The sequence below is a fragment of the Pongo abelii genome, chromosome 4, assembly GCF_028885655.2.
Source record: "Pongo abelii isolate AG06213 chromosome 4, NHGRI_mPonAbe1-v2.0_pri, whole genome shotgun sequence".
In the NCBI taxonomy this organism is placed as follows: Eukaryota; Metazoa; Chordata; class Mammalia; order Primates; family Hominidae; genus Pongo; species Pongo abelii.
This window is the reverse complement of record NC_071989.2, coordinates 125,872,181-125,890,085: the sequence shown is the minus strand read 5'-3', so window position 1 is coordinate 125,890,085 and position 17,905 is coordinate 125,872,181. Positions and strand designations below refer to the sequence as shown.

Below are 17,905 nucleotides of genomic sequence, written 5' to 3'. Positions count from 1 at the left end.
TGAGTAGCTGGGACTACAGGCATGTGCCACCATGCCCAGCTAATTTTTTTGTATTTGAATAGAGACAGGGTTTCACCATGTTGGGCAGTGTGATCTCCATCTCCTGACCTCGTGATCCGCCTGCCTTGGCCTCCCAAAGGGCTGGGATTACAGGCGTGAGCCTGGCCGTCTCTGTCTCTTAAAAAAAATTTGGAGCTCAACTCTTCAATAAGGACATAAAAACATAAAATCTTTATAATAGGGAAATAACTTTCCTGCAGACTCAAAAATTTGGCAAGTAAAATAGGGCTTACATTAAAAATAATGGAGGCCAATGAATACAAACGTCAATTTATTATATTCTTTCTTCTTTATCACATGTAAATACTTATTTCTTAAATCAACATCTATTTCCTGCAGGATACTTGGCTAGGCAAAAGATATTTAATGAGCAAAATGACATCAGTTTTCCAAAGAAACAGATGAAGAAAACAATATTTTCCATGACATGGCACAACTTCTGCAACAAAAGAGGACACAGGAGATAGATGAGAACAAGGACTCAAGTGGCCCACTTGAGACAGAGAGGAGTTTTGAAGCTACTGAGAAGAGTTTTACACTAACTTTCTTAACTAATGCTTAGGAATTGCCAGTGGGTCAGCTGGGGTGTGAACTTCAGTCCAGGGAAGGTCACAGGCAAACACATACAGTAGGGGTCCCAACCCCTGGGCCACAGACGGGTATCAGTCTGAGGCCTGTTGAGAACTGGGGTGCACATCAGGAGGTGAGTGGCTAGCAAGTGGACAAAGCTTCATCTATATTTACAGCCACTCTCCATCACTGGCATTACCTCCTGAGCTCTAACTCCCGTCAGATCAGCAGCGGCACTGGATTCTAATAAGAGCAAATACAAACACTATTTCAACTGCGCATGTGAGGGAGCTAGGTTGCGAGCGCCTTATGAGAATCTAGTGCCTGATGATCTGTCACTATCTCCCATCACCCCTGGATGTGACTATCTGATTGCAGGAAAACAAGCTCAGGGCTACCACTGATTCTACATCATGGTGAATTGCATAATTATTTCACTATATATTACAATGTAATAGAAATAAAGTGCTCAATAAATATAATGCACTTGAATCATCCTGAAACAATTTCCCCCCACCCCATTCTATGGAAAAATTGTCTTCTGCAAACGCAGTCACTGGTGCCAAAAAGGTTGGGGACCACTGACATAGAGGGATGAGATTGTCCAGGATCACTCAAGTGTAGTGAAAGAATTTAAACAGAGTAATCCAGAGGGCAAACAGAAGTGCAGGTTCGGGTTCCTAATGGTCCACCGTAGAATACAATGACAGCTTACTAAGGCAGTGACAATTGGGATGGAAAGGAGAGAATGAATACATGAGATGTTTAGAAAGTAGAATTAACACAAATTGTTGAAATTGAGCAATGGTGAAAATAAACCCTCACCCATAATTCAAGACTCACTCATGTTAAGTATGAATACATTCATGAAGAAAATTGAATAATGTATTCGAAATAACTGTGCCGTCAGGACATACGGCTACTGTAAACCAAAAATTACCTCTGACTTAAATGGCCACTAATTATGAGGCACAACTTCTTTTTCAAGAACTGAGAAGGGATGAAAAGACACACACACACACACACACACACACACATACACACAAGCAAATTACAATGAAAAGAGGTACATGTTGGGGTGGGAGAAACAGTAAAATCCTTTGAACCATTCAAATACCTACATGATTTTATAAACCACCTTCCCGTATACTATTTGGTGAATTATCATTAAAAATCTCAAGCAAATCAGGCAGGAACATCATGAAAAAGTCAAATGATTGCAGGTAAAGAAAATTGTTTTAAATAAATGAAGCGTCACTAAACAAAATCTGCTTAATGATTTTGGCTGAAAGCTGCAGATAATATGTAGCAATAGGAGCAGGGAACTTAACATCTCTGCCAGGCAAAAAGAAACAATTCAGCAAGCAACAGTGAACTGATATGCACTAAATAAACAACCAGGCAGAAACACTCGCTGTGAAAGGGCTTTTTATATAGCTAAGCCAAACTGGATGGCTTAGAGTTGGAGAAAGAAGTGCTAAATATGTAACAGCCTGGGGCCTCGCTGGACCCAAATAATAGTTATTTCTGAGTAGGTCAAGCAAAAGTCAATAAAAAGGAAAGCAGGAATGGCTGTTGGGTTCATAGTAGGATAATAATGCCCTTCTGGGAAAAATCTGAGTTTCAAATAGCCAGAATCGAATACTTAAGTTTCAAATACTTTATCATAGACCACCAGTTCTGGAAATATCAGTAGAATAGCTAGAAAATAGGTAAATTCTGCCAACCAGAATAATCCCTAATATAGATTTCCTAAACCAGTGTTTTTAACATGGGTAGAAGAATCACCTGCAATGCAATTACAAGGAAGCTTATTAAGTGGAAATTCCTGGATACCAGCTCAGACTTACCAAATCAGAATTTCTAAGGAAGAAGCCGGTAATTTAATTTTTAATTAAATTTTCAAAAGATTCTTCTGTCTTCTAACACCAGAGAACTTTTATTTTTGCTTATTTTGCATTTTGCTTTGCTTTCAAATGCCATCGTTCACAGATTAGATTCGTCAGAGAGAGAAAGGGAGATAGAAAGGGAGGGAGGGAGATCAGATAGATATATAGCCAATTTCTGGACAGATTTTTCTTTTGCAGCAAGCAAAGGCTAAAGTAACACTCTATAACACTTTATAACACTCTATAAAACACTAACTAATTAGAAAACAGGTTATTCTGAGATGAACGTACAGCGAACAATTAGTTTATAATCAAGTGTCAGATTGTATGGAGCAGAACATGCCCACTGTATTAGTCTGTTCTCACACTGCTACAAAGATACTACCTGAGACTGGGTAATTTATAAAGAAAAGAGGTGTATTAGTCCGTTTTCACGCTGCAGATAAAGACATAACCCAGACTAGGCACTTTACAAAGGAAAGAAGTTAATGGAGAACTCACAGTTCCACGTGGCTTAGGAAGCTTCACAATCATGGCAGAAGGCAAAGACGAGCAAGTCACATCTTACGTGGATAGCGGCCAGAAAGAAAAAAAGAGCTTGTGCAGGCAAACTCCTGTTTATAAAGCCATCAGATTTTTTGAGACTTATTCACTATCATGAGAACAGCACAGGAAAGACCAGCCCCCATGATTCAATTACCTCCCACTGGGTCCCTCCCACAATGCGTGGGAATTCAAAATGAGATTTCGGTGGGGACACAGCCAAACCATATCAAGAGGTTTAATTGACTCACAGTTCCGCATGGCTGGGAGGCTTGAGGAAACTTCCAATCATGGCTAAAGGCTAAGGGGAAGCAAGGCACATCTTAAATAGTGGCAGGAGAGAGACAGAGTGAAGAAGGAAGAGCCACTTTTAAAACCATCAGCTCTCCTGAGAACTCACTGTCAAGAGAACAGCACAGGGGAACCACCCCCAGGATCCAATCACCTCCCATCAGGTTCCTTCCTTGATACACGGGGATTACAATTCAAGATGAAAGCCTAACCATATCACCCACAAAGGTGAATCAGAAGCTGGACTTCTCTGTGATTTCTTCCATTCTTCAGTATTCCTGAATGCCTTCCAGTAAAGTTGCTATACAATAATCTATCAGTAAGTCATTATCATTTAATAAACCTTTTAAAAATTATACAGGAAAACATTTGTTGAAGAATTCGGGACAGTATCATCTATAAAAATTTATTTAAGATGATTATTTTTTCCTTTGTTGGTAGGAGAGAAAGCAAGATAATAAATGCACTTAGTAGAATATCATAGTAAACAAATTGTTTGAAGATATATACTTTCTCATAAGACTATGCATCTCTTGTACAGACATCTTGGTGAGAAAGTGGAACCCTAAATGGACACTGAGCTTCAGGAATTTTTATTGGACCTCCAATGAAAGGAACAGGCAAGTGGGGTCAGGTGTGTGGGATGACTGCAGTTGTCAATTAAACTCTTGGTATAGTTTGGCTGTGTCCCCACCGAAATCTCATCTTGAATTCCCACATGTTGTGGGAGGGACCTGGTGGGAGGTAATTGAATCATGGCGGCGGGTCTTTCTTGTGCTGTTCTCATGATAGTAAGTCTCACAACATCTGATGGTTTTAAAAACAGAATTTATAAACTTGTGAATATATGTGTATGTTGCAAACCCTAAAATCATAAATTCACCTAATAATTGTGATATCTGTCTCTATAAGGCATGTATTGAGGGTGAAATTGAACCTGAAGATTTGTTAAATGAAACTACGAAATGTTTGTAAAGACATATGCATACTTCACCAACCTGCTCAAATTTAGATCGTCAAACCCTTTCCCCCGATGGGAATCAATGAATGAAATCTGAATTATGGTCTGCTATTTCTTCTACCAAAAGCCATAAGCTTGAGCCTGGGTGTGTAATAATTTTCAATGCTATTATTAACAGTGTTTATTTAGTTAATGCTCCTGATGAAATAACAATTTTTGATCTAGATTCTTTAGAGAGTGTTATTTAGAAATTAAAAGTTTCAAAATTCAAAAATTATTTTAAAAAACAGTAAACTATCAGACTCATCTCTTAAACATTATGTCGCTTCTACATCCCAAACTCTAACCACCTAGCCAAATTTATTACTAATGGGTAGGTACAGAGGGTGGTTAAGGAAAAGATATAGCTTACTGCTTTGCTTTATTCTATTTAAAAATTACTCAGCTTTATGCCCAACTGAACTCACTAAATTTCAGCTGTGCCCAATACAGAATGTGAGGTGGACTCAGTTCTGTCCCACAGCTGACCAGCAACTACAGAAAGATTGAAGCCACTGACCTCAGGGTATGACTATAACCTCGGGAACAATAAGTAAGCAAGTAGTCTCCAGGTTGGGTCCGGAGTTAAATGCTCCCATCAGAACTTCCTTGAAGAGCATAAAAGTCCTATTAGTATATTTTATTTCTTTGAAATTTGTTATGGTGAAACTTTAGTAGCAAAAACATTCAAAAATATTCATGACTTAGAAAATACTTTGACTCATATTTTCCTCACCAATTTCGTTGTAATTTGGATAAAATATGAAACAGTCCCTTTTTACTTCTAAAGAAAAAAGAATGGAGAATTTTCCACAGAGTTACCAGTGATAACCACCTCTGTGAATTAACTATAAGAAAGAAATACCAACATTATGAGTCCTGGGCAGACTATTCATCCTTCTTTTCCATCACTTTATCTCTCTAAGGAAAAAAAAATACAGTTACAGGTTAACTGGGAAAATCTATAATTAAAAAAAACCTTTTTTGTGTGGAACTTTGTATCAAAGAGCAATTGCATTCCACCTATGTACCACAGTAATACTGGTCAACATCTATTTTTTCCACATATCTCCTAAAAAGTTATGTATAGTCTTACTAAAAATTGTCTAACAAGCAGTATTGAAATAGTTGTTAAAGTATTATAACAAATAATGCTCCTTTTCTCTCCCAGGTACTCAAAAATCCTGATCCGTAGGAAAAATCCACATCCAAATGCAAGGTTTGCTCAAGTTCATTTTCATTATAATGCAGGCACTTTATATCACTTCAGGGCTTTTACCAGGAGAAATATTAGAAATATTGAAATATTTATTTTTGTTCTTCTTCCTTTTTTGGTAGCAGACCTCAGTACATTTGCAGAATGTCTTGTAGACCCAGAACATGCTGGGTGAAAACAACCTGTGCATGTCTTTGCACGGCTAGTAAGAAGCCATTCTTTAAAAGCATATCACCTGTCAGCATTACTTTCCAGAAAATATTTTTAGTTCTGTGCAGCTGCATTTTACTTCCTCCATCCTTGGTATAAGTGTTCAACCAAGTGCATGCTTTGCACCTTCAAATGTATTTTTCCAGTTGCATCCTTGTTTTTATTTTTATATTCCAGGATGTAGCAACGTCAACTTCAGAGAATTTGGCTGATTCAGTAGTTGTAGTGTTTCTAGCTATTCCTATCCACATTTTCACGTAGTCTCTAATGGAATTCTGCAGCATTCCAATTCAGCTCTTAAAAACATCATCCTAATTTGAAGCAGATGTTAGGTTCACACCTGTGCCACAATGGTAGCTGAAACAGAGATTATATTTTATACATATTTATGGAAACCATTTGGTCATTTCGCTTTATAACTAAGAAGATGTGTAGGATTTTTAAAAGTCGATTATTTTCATACATGGATATGCAAAGTATTATTCCTCAACAAATTTAAGACCATCAAATATAGGCTTATATATACATGCTTATTAGCCACATAAGTTAGCCTTCCATTTAATCATCAAATAAGCATCATCGAGCACTCTTCAGGCACTGCAGGTACAAACTCTTCCATAAATGTTCTTGTAGTTTTTCTTTAGTAGTTTTATAACTTTTATAGAAGCAACTTGATTTTTGCTAATAAACACATGAAACCACAGTTTATATAAAATTAATAAAAGTGACACTTATTAGTATGAATTTATAAATATAAACTTATAAAACTATAAAATTAATAACAATGATACAATCACTATTTTTTGATTTTGTATTATAAAGTCCCAATTTGGTCTCTATTGTATTTATTATAATTCAGTCTCTATCATATATTTTAGTTGCATAATATTTTTTAAATCCAATTCATTCAGTAATTATTTGCAAAGGTTTGTAGTAACTTAACTACTCCTCATGCCAATTCAGTATACCCTTCATGTACACACAGATGGAAAGAAAAGTTTTATTCACATATGCACAGAAATGAGTTAATCTGGTAGAATGTGCTAAAGATTCTGTGGTATTCAATACATTAAAAATATAACACATTTGATCATATACAGTCCTGTGTCACTTAAGTACAGGGATACATTCTGAGGAATGCTTCATTAGGCCATTTCAGTGTTATTTGAACATCATAGAGTGTACTTAGACAAATCTAGATGATACAGCCTACTAGACACCTAGGGTATATAATATTGTCATCTATTGCTCCTAGGATTATGAACATGTATATTATGTTACTGTACTAAATACTATAGGAAATTGTAACACAATAATAAATATTTGTGTATCTATACATAGAAAAGTAAAAATATATTAAAACAGGTTAAAAGTGGTACATCTATAAATCACTTACTATGAATAAAGCTTGCAGGACTAGGAGCTGCTCTGGGTGAGTCAATGAGTGAGTAGTGAGTGAATGTGAAGACCTGGGACATTATGTACACTCCTGTGGACTTTAGAAGCACTGCACACTTAGGCTACACTAGATTCATTTAAAAAACTCTTTCTTCAATAATATATTAACCTTAGCTCCTTATTACTTTTTTTACTATATAAACTTATTTTTAACTCTCTGACTCTTTTGGAAGAACACTTAAAGTAAGACACAATACATTGTACAGCTGTATAAAATACTTTTTCTTCATATTCTATAAACTTTTTTCTATTTAGCTGTTTTAGTATATGATTTTTGTTTAGTTTCTTACATATCACTTCATGCATATACAACTTTTTTCTTCAGGATCTTGTCCCCATTAAATGCTATCTTCCTTGGTAGCTTCCTTGTTGGTTTTTATTTTTGTTTTCTTTTCTCCGAGCCCAGTGGCTTTGCATATGTTCAAGCTGCTACTTTTCCTTCAGCATCTCTTTCTTTTTGTTTCTATTTGCAAGTTTCCTGTGCTGAAAAACTGCGGTAAAAATGTACCTAAGCGCGTTTTCCTTCTCTCCAAGATCTTAGTGTTTCTGATCAGAAACTTTTATTAATATATAATATCTTTGTTCTTGCCAACTTTTCTGATTTATAGTCTATTTTGTCTGATTTTGTATAACCACCTCTGCTCTCTTTTGGTCATTTTTTTTTATGACCAGCAATCCCATTACTAGATATATACCCAAATGATTATAAATAATTCTACTATAAAGACACATGTACACACATGTTTATTGCAGCACTCTTCACAATAGCAAAGACTTGGAACCAACCCAAATGCCCATCAATGTTAGACTAGATAAAGAAAATGTGGCACATATACACCATGGAATACTATGTAGTCATAAAAAAGGATGAGTTCATGTCCTTTGCAGGGACATGGATGAACCATCATTCTCAGCAAACTAACACAAGAACAGAAAACCAAACACCACATGTTCTCACCCATAAGTGGGAGTTGAGCAGTGAGAACACATGGATACAGAGAGGGGAACATCACACACTGTGGCCTGTCAGGGGATGGGGAGCTACGGGAGGGATAGCATTAAGAGAAATACCTAATGTAGATGACTGGTTGATGGGTGCATCAAACCACCACGGCACATGTATACTATGTAACAAATCTGCACATTCTGCACATGTATCCCAGAACTTAAAATATAATTAATTCTTTTAAGTTTCAATATAGCAAAAAGATATAAAAATTATAAATATTTTCATACCTAATAACAGACTATAAATATATATAAAGCAAAACCTGACAAAGTTGAAGTAAGAAATAAAAAGTTATACACTAATAATTTCAGCCTTCAATACCTCATTCTCTATTATCCATAGAAAAACAAGACAGAATGTATGTAAACAGAGGACTTAACACAATAAACCAACTAGATCTAACAGACATGCACAGAACACTTTACTCAGCAACAACTACATGCATATACTTTTCAAGTGCAGATGAGACATTTTCCAGGCCGACCATGTTAGGCCACAAATTAAGTCTTAATGGATACAAAATAGAGATGTTGTACAAAGTATCTTCTCTGTACACAATGAAATGAAGTTGGAAGTCAATAACACAAAGAAAATGGGAAAATGAACACATTTGTGGAACTTAAAAAACAAACTCCAAATCAGCCAGTGGATCAAAGAAAAAATAACTAGCAAAAGTTAGAAAATAATTAGAAATAAATTAAAACAAAAACACAATATGCCAATACTTATGGGACACAGTGAAAGTAGTGCTAATGGGAAAAATGTATAGCTATAAACATGTTTCAAATCAACAAAGATATGAAATCAACTACCTAACTTAGCAACTTAAGGAACCAGAAAAAAAGAACAATTTAAAGCCAACTCTAGCAGAAGAAAGGAAATAATAGACTATAGCAGAGAAAAATGAAGCCCTGAATAGAAAAACAATAGAGAAATTTAGGGAAACCAAAAGTTGATTATTTGAAATGATCAGAGTAATTGACAAAACTTCGAATAGAGCAGCTATTAAAAAAAGACAGAAGACTCAAATCACTAAATTCAGAAATTAGAACATTACTGGTGATTCCAGAGAAATTAAAAGTAAACATTCATAATTGTACACTAACGAATTGGCTAATCTAGGTGAAATGGACAAATTACAAAAAACATTAAGCCTGCCAAGTCTAAATTTTGAAGAAATAGACAACCTAAATAGATTTGTAACTATTGGTAAGGAGATTAAATCAGTACTCAGAAATCTCCCAACAAAGAAAATCCCAGGACCTGATGGCTTCACTGGAGGATTCTACCAACATTTAAAGAAGACGCAAAGGATTAACACAAATCTTTCTCAAATTATGCAAAAAACAGAATAGAAGAGAACATTTTCTAATTCTTCTATGAGGCTAGTATCACCTTGATACTAAAGTCAGACAAAAATATCACAAGAAAAAAAAAAAAAACTACAGACCAAAATTTCTGATAAACATTGATGTAGCAATCTGAAACAAAACACTAGCAAATTAAATTTAGTGACATATAAAAAGCATTACGCATTATGCCTAAATGGGGTTTATTTCTGGAAGGGAAAGATGATTCAATATGCAAAAACCAATCCATGCAAGGCACCACATTAACAGAAAGAAAGTACTAAAAAAAGCACACATTATCATCCCAATTGATGCAAAGAGAAGCATTTGACAAAATTTAACACCCTTTCATGATAAAACACTCAACAAACTAAGAATAGAGGGAAGCCACTCAACATAATAAAAGCCATATATGACAACCTGCAGTGAATATCATACTCAATTATGAAAAATTAGAAGCTCTAATATCAAGAACAAGGCAAGAGTTGCTAATTGTGGCACTTCTCTTCAATATAATATTAGAATTTCTAGCCAGATGAATGAGTCAAGGGAAAGAAATGCAACAGGTATGAATGGAAAAGGAAGAGGGAATATTATCCCTGCAGATGACACAATCATATATATTGAAAACCTTAACAATTCTACAAAAACCGTGGAAATAATAAATTCAACAAAGCAGGAGGCTATAAAGTTAGCACACAAAAATCAGTTACATTTTCATGGACTAACTGAACAATCTGAAAAGGAAACTAAAAAACATTGCATTTACAAAAGCCTCAAAAAGAATAAAATACTTAGGAATTAGTCAAGAAGGTTAAAAACTTGTACAATAAAAACTACAAAATATTGCTTAAAGAAATTAAAGAGGACGTAAATAATTGGAAAGACATTCTATGTTCATGAATTGGAAGGATTAATAGTATTAAGATGTTAATACTACCCAAAGTGAGCTACAAATTCAATGCAATGCCTTTCAAAATACCAGTGATGTACTTTTCAGAAATAAAAAAATCCACCCTAACATTTATATAGAATTTCAAGGGACATTGAATGGTCAAAGTAATCTTGAAAAAGGACAAACCTGAAAGACACACACTCCCTGATTTTGAAAACTTGCTACAAAGCTGCAATAATCAAACTATAAAGTACTAGCATGAAGAAGGACATATGACCAGTGGGATAGAATAGAGTGCCCAGAAATAGACCCTCACATATATGGTCAAATGATTTTTGACTAGGGTACCAAAACCATTCAATGGGGAAGGGACTATCTTTTCTACAAATGGTGCAGGGAAAACTGGATATCCACATGCAAAAGAATTAAGTTGGACCCTTTATACAAAAATTAATTCTAAATGTACCAAAAACCTAAAGGTAAACTAAAACTCTAACACTCTTTTAAGAAACATAAGGAAAAGCTTCATGACATTGATTTGGCAGTGCTTTCTTGGATATGACACCAAAGGCACAGAAAACGACAAAAATAGACAAACAGGAATCCATAAAGATTTAAAATTAGAATGTGATGGTGTGCATCTGTAGTCCCAATTACCCATAAGGCTAAGACAGGAGGATCACTTGAGTGTAGTTCAAGTCCAGCCTGGGCAAAATAGGGAGATTTCCATCTCTAAAAATAATAATAATAAATTTGTGAATCAAGACATTGTCATCCACGTGTGATAAATGCAAACCATAGGATGAGAGAAAATATTTTCAAATCATGTAACTTATAAAGGATTACTATCATGAATATACAGAGTACTAAAACTCAACAACCAAACAATCCCAACAACTTGATTTAAAAATTGGCAAAGCTCTCCTGCTTCCTTTCTCACTATGTGACACACTTACTCCCCCTTTACCTTCCACCTTGCATAAAAGCTTCCTGAGCCCACACCAGAAGACAAGCAGATGCAGCTGCCATGCTCGCATAGCCTGCAGAATCTGCAGGAATTGGCTGGACTGGTTGTTTCATTGTCATAGATGCCATGTTGGAAAGAATCAAGCATGAAAAAACTGTAGATAATCATGCCTATGCAACTTTAATGAGAACCCAGAGAAATTATATGGTTCAAGCAGGAGACCAATGTATCTTTGTCCATGATGCACTGTTAGAGGCAGTTACTTGTGTAAATACCCAAGTGCCAGCTAGAAGCTTGTATGCCTATATTAGAAACTGACACAAATAGAGAGGAGACAGAATGTCATTGGAGTGGTGCTCAAATTTAAGCATCTAACCAGCTCAAAAGCTCACATCTCAGGATTCATCAGTGCCAATCTTCCATGCAATAATTTCTTTATATATATATACATATAGATATATATTTTATTATACTTTAAGTTCTAGGGTACGTGTGTACAATGTGCAGGTTTGTTACATATGTATACATGTGCCATGTTGGTGTGCTGCACCCACTAACTCGTCATTTACATTAGGTATATCTCCTAATGTTATCCCTCCCCCCTCCCCCCACCCCACAACAGGCCCCGGTGTGTGATGTTCCCCTTCCTGTGTCCAAGTGTTCTTGTTGTTCAATTCCCACCTATGAGTGAGAACATGCAGTGTTTGGCTTTTTGTCGTTGCAATAGTTTGCTGAGAATGATGGTCTCCAGCTTCATCCATGTCCCTACAAAGGACATGAACTCATCATTTTTTATGACTGTATAGTATTCCATGGTGTATATGTGCCACATTTTCTTAATCCAGTCTATCACTGATGGACATTTGGGATGGTTCCAAGTCTTTGCTATTGTGAATAGTGCTGCAATAAACATACGTGTGCATGTGTCTTTATAGCAGCCTGACTTATAATCCTTTGGGTATGTACCCAGTAATGGGATGGCTGGGTCAAATGGTATTTCTAGTTCTAGATCCCTGAGGAATCACCACACTGTCTTCCACAATGGTTGAACTAGTTTACAGTCCCATCAACAGTGTAGAAGTGTTCCTATTTCTCCACATCCTCTCCAGCACCTGTTGTTTCCTGACTTTTTAATGATTGCCATTGTAACTGGTGTGAGATGGTATCTCATTGTGGTTTTGATTTGCATTTCTCTGATGGCCAGTGATGATGAGCATTTTTTCATGTGTCTTTTGGCTGCATAAATGTCTTCTTTTGAGAAGTGCCATTCATATCCTTTGCCGACTTGTTGTTGGGGTTGTTTTTTTCTTGTAAATTTGTTTGAGTTCTTTGTAGATTCTGGATATTAGCCCTTTGTCAGATGAGTAGATTGCAAAAATTTTCTCCCATTCTGTAGGTTGCCTGTTCACTCTGATGGTAGTTTCTTTTGCTGTGCAGAAGCTCTTTAGTTTAATTAAATCCCATTTGTCAATTTTGGCTTTTGTTGCCATTGTTTTTGGTGTTTTAGACATGAAGTCCTTGCCCATGCCTATGTACTGAATGGTATTGCCTAGGTTTTCTTCTAGGTTTTTTGTGGTTTTAGGTCTAACATTTAAGTCTTTAATCCATCTTGAATTAATTTTTGTATAAGGTGTAAGGAAGGGATCCAGCTTCAGTTTTCTACATATGGCTAGCCAGTTTTCCCAGTACCATTTGTTAAATAGGGAATCCTTTCCCCATTTCTTGTTTTTGTCAGATTTGTCAAAGATCAGATGGTTGTAGATGTGTGGTATTATTTCTGAGGGCTCTGCTCTGTTCCATTGGTGTATATTTCTGTTTTGGTACCAGTACCATGCTGTTTTGGTTACTGTAGCCTTGTGGTATAGTTTGAAGTCAGGTAGCGTGATGCCTCCAGCTTTGTTCTTTTGGCTTAGGATTGACTTGGCAATGCGGGCTCTTTTTTGGTTCCATATGAACTTTAAAGTAGTTTTTTCCAATTCTGTGAAGAAAGTCATTGGTAGCTTGATGGGGATGGCATTGAATCTATAAATTACTTTGGGCAGTATAGACATTTTCACGATATTGATTCTTCCTATCCATGAGCATGGAATGTTCTTCCACTTGTTTGTATCCTCTTTTATTTCGTTGAGCAGTGGTTTATAGTTCTACTTGAAGAGGTCCTTCACGTCCCTTGTAAGTTGGATTCCTAGGTATTTTATTCTCTTTGAAGCAATTGTGAATGGGAGTTCACTCATGATTTGGCTCTGTGTTTCCATGCAATAATTTCAAAAATCACCTTGTTATTATTACACCGTATAAATCCACAAGGTTGTACTTGCAGCCTATCCGTGGAGTAGAAGGATCTGGTTACATTAATGCCAGTTTTATTGATGAGTAAAGACAACAGAAAGCTTACATTAGGGACCCTTGAAAGAGATCACTGAGGACTTCCAGCGGATGCTCTGGAAACAATTTCACCAAGCTGTGTGAAATGGGCAGAGAAAAATGTCACCAATACTGGCCAGCAGAATAATCCACAAGTTACCAGTACTTTGTTGTAGATCCTGTGGCTGAGTACAACATGCCATAGTTTATCGCAAGGGAATTTAAAGTGATAGATGCCAAGGACAGCCAGTCCTGAACAGTGAGACAGCTCCGGTTCACTGACTGGCCAGATTAAAAAGTGCCAAAGTCTGGAAAAAGATTTATTGACTTCATTGGCCAAGTGCATAAAACAAAAGAGTATTGTGGTCAAGATGGATCCATTTCAGTTCACTGTAATGTGAGCTTGGAAGGAGTAAAATGAGATATGAAAGAGTTGTAGATATCTTCCAGACCATCAAAACATTCAGAACACAATGGCCAGCCATGGTAGAAGCAGAGTATGAGTATTGGTTTTTCTATTGAGCTGTCCTAGAGAAACTGGGCAGCTTTGATCAATACACAATGTAGAAATCCCTGACCCATTCTGGATTTTTACTATAGTCCTTCAATATCCATGGAGTCTCTTCTGCACTGTGCAGGACACTTGAGAAGTCCTTCTTAACTTTCAACTAACAACTACTTAGTGGGACTATAACACGCATGCACAAAATTAATAAAATCATTCCAGTTGAGTAAGATTTCACACTTTAATAACCCACCTTGAATCCTGACTGATAAGGCATCTGTGAGTTTTTATTTACTGATACCTCAAGGATTCAAAATCAAGGACAGAAGAAATCATAGTAATGAACAACCACCTTGTTCAGGATTGCTTGATAGGAGTGAAGAGAAATTGCCTGAGCACTGCAAGATGTGTGCTGGTGTGCTGGCTCCTTACAATGAAATGGACTCTGCTTTGACATCACCCCTTTCCGCCATACTGCTCATAAGATTTTAGGCGAAAGGCTGTGGGAATGTTTGATACCAAAGTTCCTGAACTAATTTTTTTAGTATTGTAAAGGTCTGCTGTGCTTCATTTCGAACTTTGTAAACTTTTTTTTCAACAAAATGTATGATTCAATAAAGTGAATTTTTAAAAAGTTACATAATTCTTTATTTTTTATTTCCAGATTGTAGCGTTTTACGCTGTAGAACTGTTATCTGTAATATATTGCTCTAGAAATATCAAATAATTTGAAAATTTGCATATTTTGTGCAATAATTTAACCTAAAGTATGTCTGATCAGATATTATTTTTTACTTCTGTACAGTTTTGATTGGTAAGAGAGTATCCATTTTCTTAAAATAAAAAGAATTTTATTTTGGTTTGATTTTGGAATCAATAGGGAGGTGCAAATTATAAAGTTGCTGCTAACATATGTACATATATATCCACAGTGTATATATAGAGTGTCCACACAAAAAATATAGGCACAGTTATCAGTCATTTCTTTCATGATTTCATTTTTTAAAGTGTAGAAAAGCTATTGTAAACATTTTCTCCAATTCTTAATTTTATGACATATTTGTATTTCCTAATATTATGAAACTTTATTTTTTAAGGGAAATAAGAAGTGCACATTCCTGATTGTTAAACCTCACCCCCTAATTTCATAATCCCTCTCCCCACACCCACCCAATCATATTCACAAATACTATTTTGTTGGCCAGGCTTCCAACAAAGTTCAAAATTTCTAACATTCTAGTACAACAAAACGTTATTAGGCAGAGCGCGGTGGCTCATGCCTGTAATACCAGAACTTTGGGAGGTGTAGGCAGATGGATCACCTGAGGTCATGAGTTCAAGACCAGCCTGACTAACAAGGTAAAACCCCATCTCTACTAAAAATACAAAAATTAGCCAGGCATGGTGGCAGGCGCCTGTAGTCCCAGGTACTCAGGAGGGGAGGCTGAGACAGAAGAATTGCTTGAAAACGGGAGGCGGAGGTTGCAGTGAGCCGAGATTGCGCCACTGCACTCCAGCTTGGGTGACACAGTGAGATTCTGAGATTACGCCACTGCACTCCAGCTTGGGTGACAGAGTGAGACTCCCTCTCAAAAAAAAGTTATTAAATATCTGATAAGTGTGGGAAGGTCAGTGAATATCCCTTTATAAGGCAAGAATATTGTAATATGTCAGCTATTAAGCTGTTTTAAAAGGTGTATTCAATGAAACATTGTCTCTAGTGTCTGCTATGAAATTTGCATTTATGATACGTACCACAGGCAAAGCAAAACGCATGTTACTCTGCTCAGTAAGAAACATTTTGTGGCAAACAGCATTCCTGGGAAGAGCTGTAATTTGTTTTTGTTTTTTGTTTTTTGTTTTTTTTTGGTTTTTTGTTTGTTTTAATTTTGCATTTAGAATGTCTTATAATTGATGCCTATTTTAATAGCATTTATTTTTAGATTTTTGTTCATATTTTCATTAGTTTTTCGTATCTGTTATTCTTTTCTATTAAATCATTTTCTGTTTACCACAGAAAATAAAAAATAGTAAAAATTAAAATGGGCAAAAAATTTTAATATATATTTATCCAAAGAAGATATACAAATGGCCAGTAAGCACATGAAAAGATGCTCAACACCATTAAACATTTGGAAAATGCAAACCAAAACGACAATGAAATACTATCATATACCCATTACCATGGCTACTACCAAAAAGTTATAAAATAACAAGTGTTGACAAGATAGTGTCAAGGACTAAAGGAATAACACCCTTGTGCTTTGTTGTTGGAAATGTGAAATGGTACAGCTACTGTGGAGAACGGTTTGGTGGTTCCTCAAAAAATTAAAAATAGAATTACATTATCCAGTATTCTATTCTTGGTATATATGCGATATTCAAAAAATTGAAAAGAAAGTGTCAAGGAGATATTTGCACACTTGTGTTCATAGCTGTGTTATTCACAACAGCTAAAATGTGGAGGCAACCCAAGCACTCATTTGTGGATGCAGGGATAAGCACAATGCAGTATATACATGCAGTAGAATACTATTCAGCCTGAAAAAGGAAGGAAATTCTGACGTGTTAAAACATGGATGAGCCTCGAGGACATTATGCTAAGTGAAATAGGCTAGTTACAAAAAGATAAATATTATATGATTCTACTTATGTGAGGTCCTTAGTGTAGTCAATTACCACAGACATAAAAATAAAATGGTTGTTTTCAGGGACTAGGGGAAGAGAGGAATGGAAAATTATTGTTTATTGGGTATAATGTTTCAGTTTTACAAGATGAAGAAAGTTCTGAAGATGAATAGTGGTAAAGGAGACACAAGATTTTGGTTGTATTTTATGTCACTGAACTGTACACTTAAAAGTGGTTATCATAGTAAGATTTATGTTATATATATTTTACCATAATTAAAAGCAATCGAGGCAGTTGTCTAACAATCAGTTAAACTCCTTAGAAATTTTCCTAAGGGATACAGCAAATGGAGAAACCTTCATCAAGAAAATGTACTAAATCTCACTAAGAATGGCAAGAGTCTGTAGCATTCAAGCCATGACCCAATCCTTTACCATCCCCACTGCTCCCCCAAGTTCTCTATAACAGAAACTTTGCCCTGGGTGTTCTACAACCTGCAAGTGAGACCTGGAAGATGGGGACTCTCTCCTTTCACCATTGTCTACTCTTGGGCTATGGTTTCACTCTGCGTAGGGCAGGCTGTTAGGATTTCTAATGCCTTGTCACCCCATGTTGCAGGTGTTCTATTTCATGCAAGCATAGCTAAAACAACCAGGTGTCTCCCTGCCTCTAACTTCCCCCCAGCCCACTCATAGAGTAGAAGCCCTACATGAGCAATTTGAGAATAATCAGGTTCCAGTGACCCTTGCCTCAGAATGTTCATAGGGTGGTGGTTGCATGCTGGAAAGAGTCAAACTGAGAAGACCAGAAGGTATGGTCTGGTCTTCTCAGTTTGACCACACCCCGTGATCATTCATAATGTGAGGGCATCACTTCAGGAAAATCCAGGCCCCCCACCCCTGTCCACCCCACTGCTACTTCCAGTGCAGTAGCTCTGAGATCTGCTAAGG

General features: G+C 36.2%; 1 pseudogene; it reads left to right on the top strand.

Annotated features, from left to right (window-relative positions):
• The first annotated feature begins 13,729 nt into the window (after positions 1 to 13,729).
• Positions 13,730 to 14,388, top strand: LOC100447056 (receptor-type tyrosine-protein phosphatase S-like; annotated as a pseudogene).
• Positions 14,389 to 17,905: the final 3,517 nt, after the last annotated feature.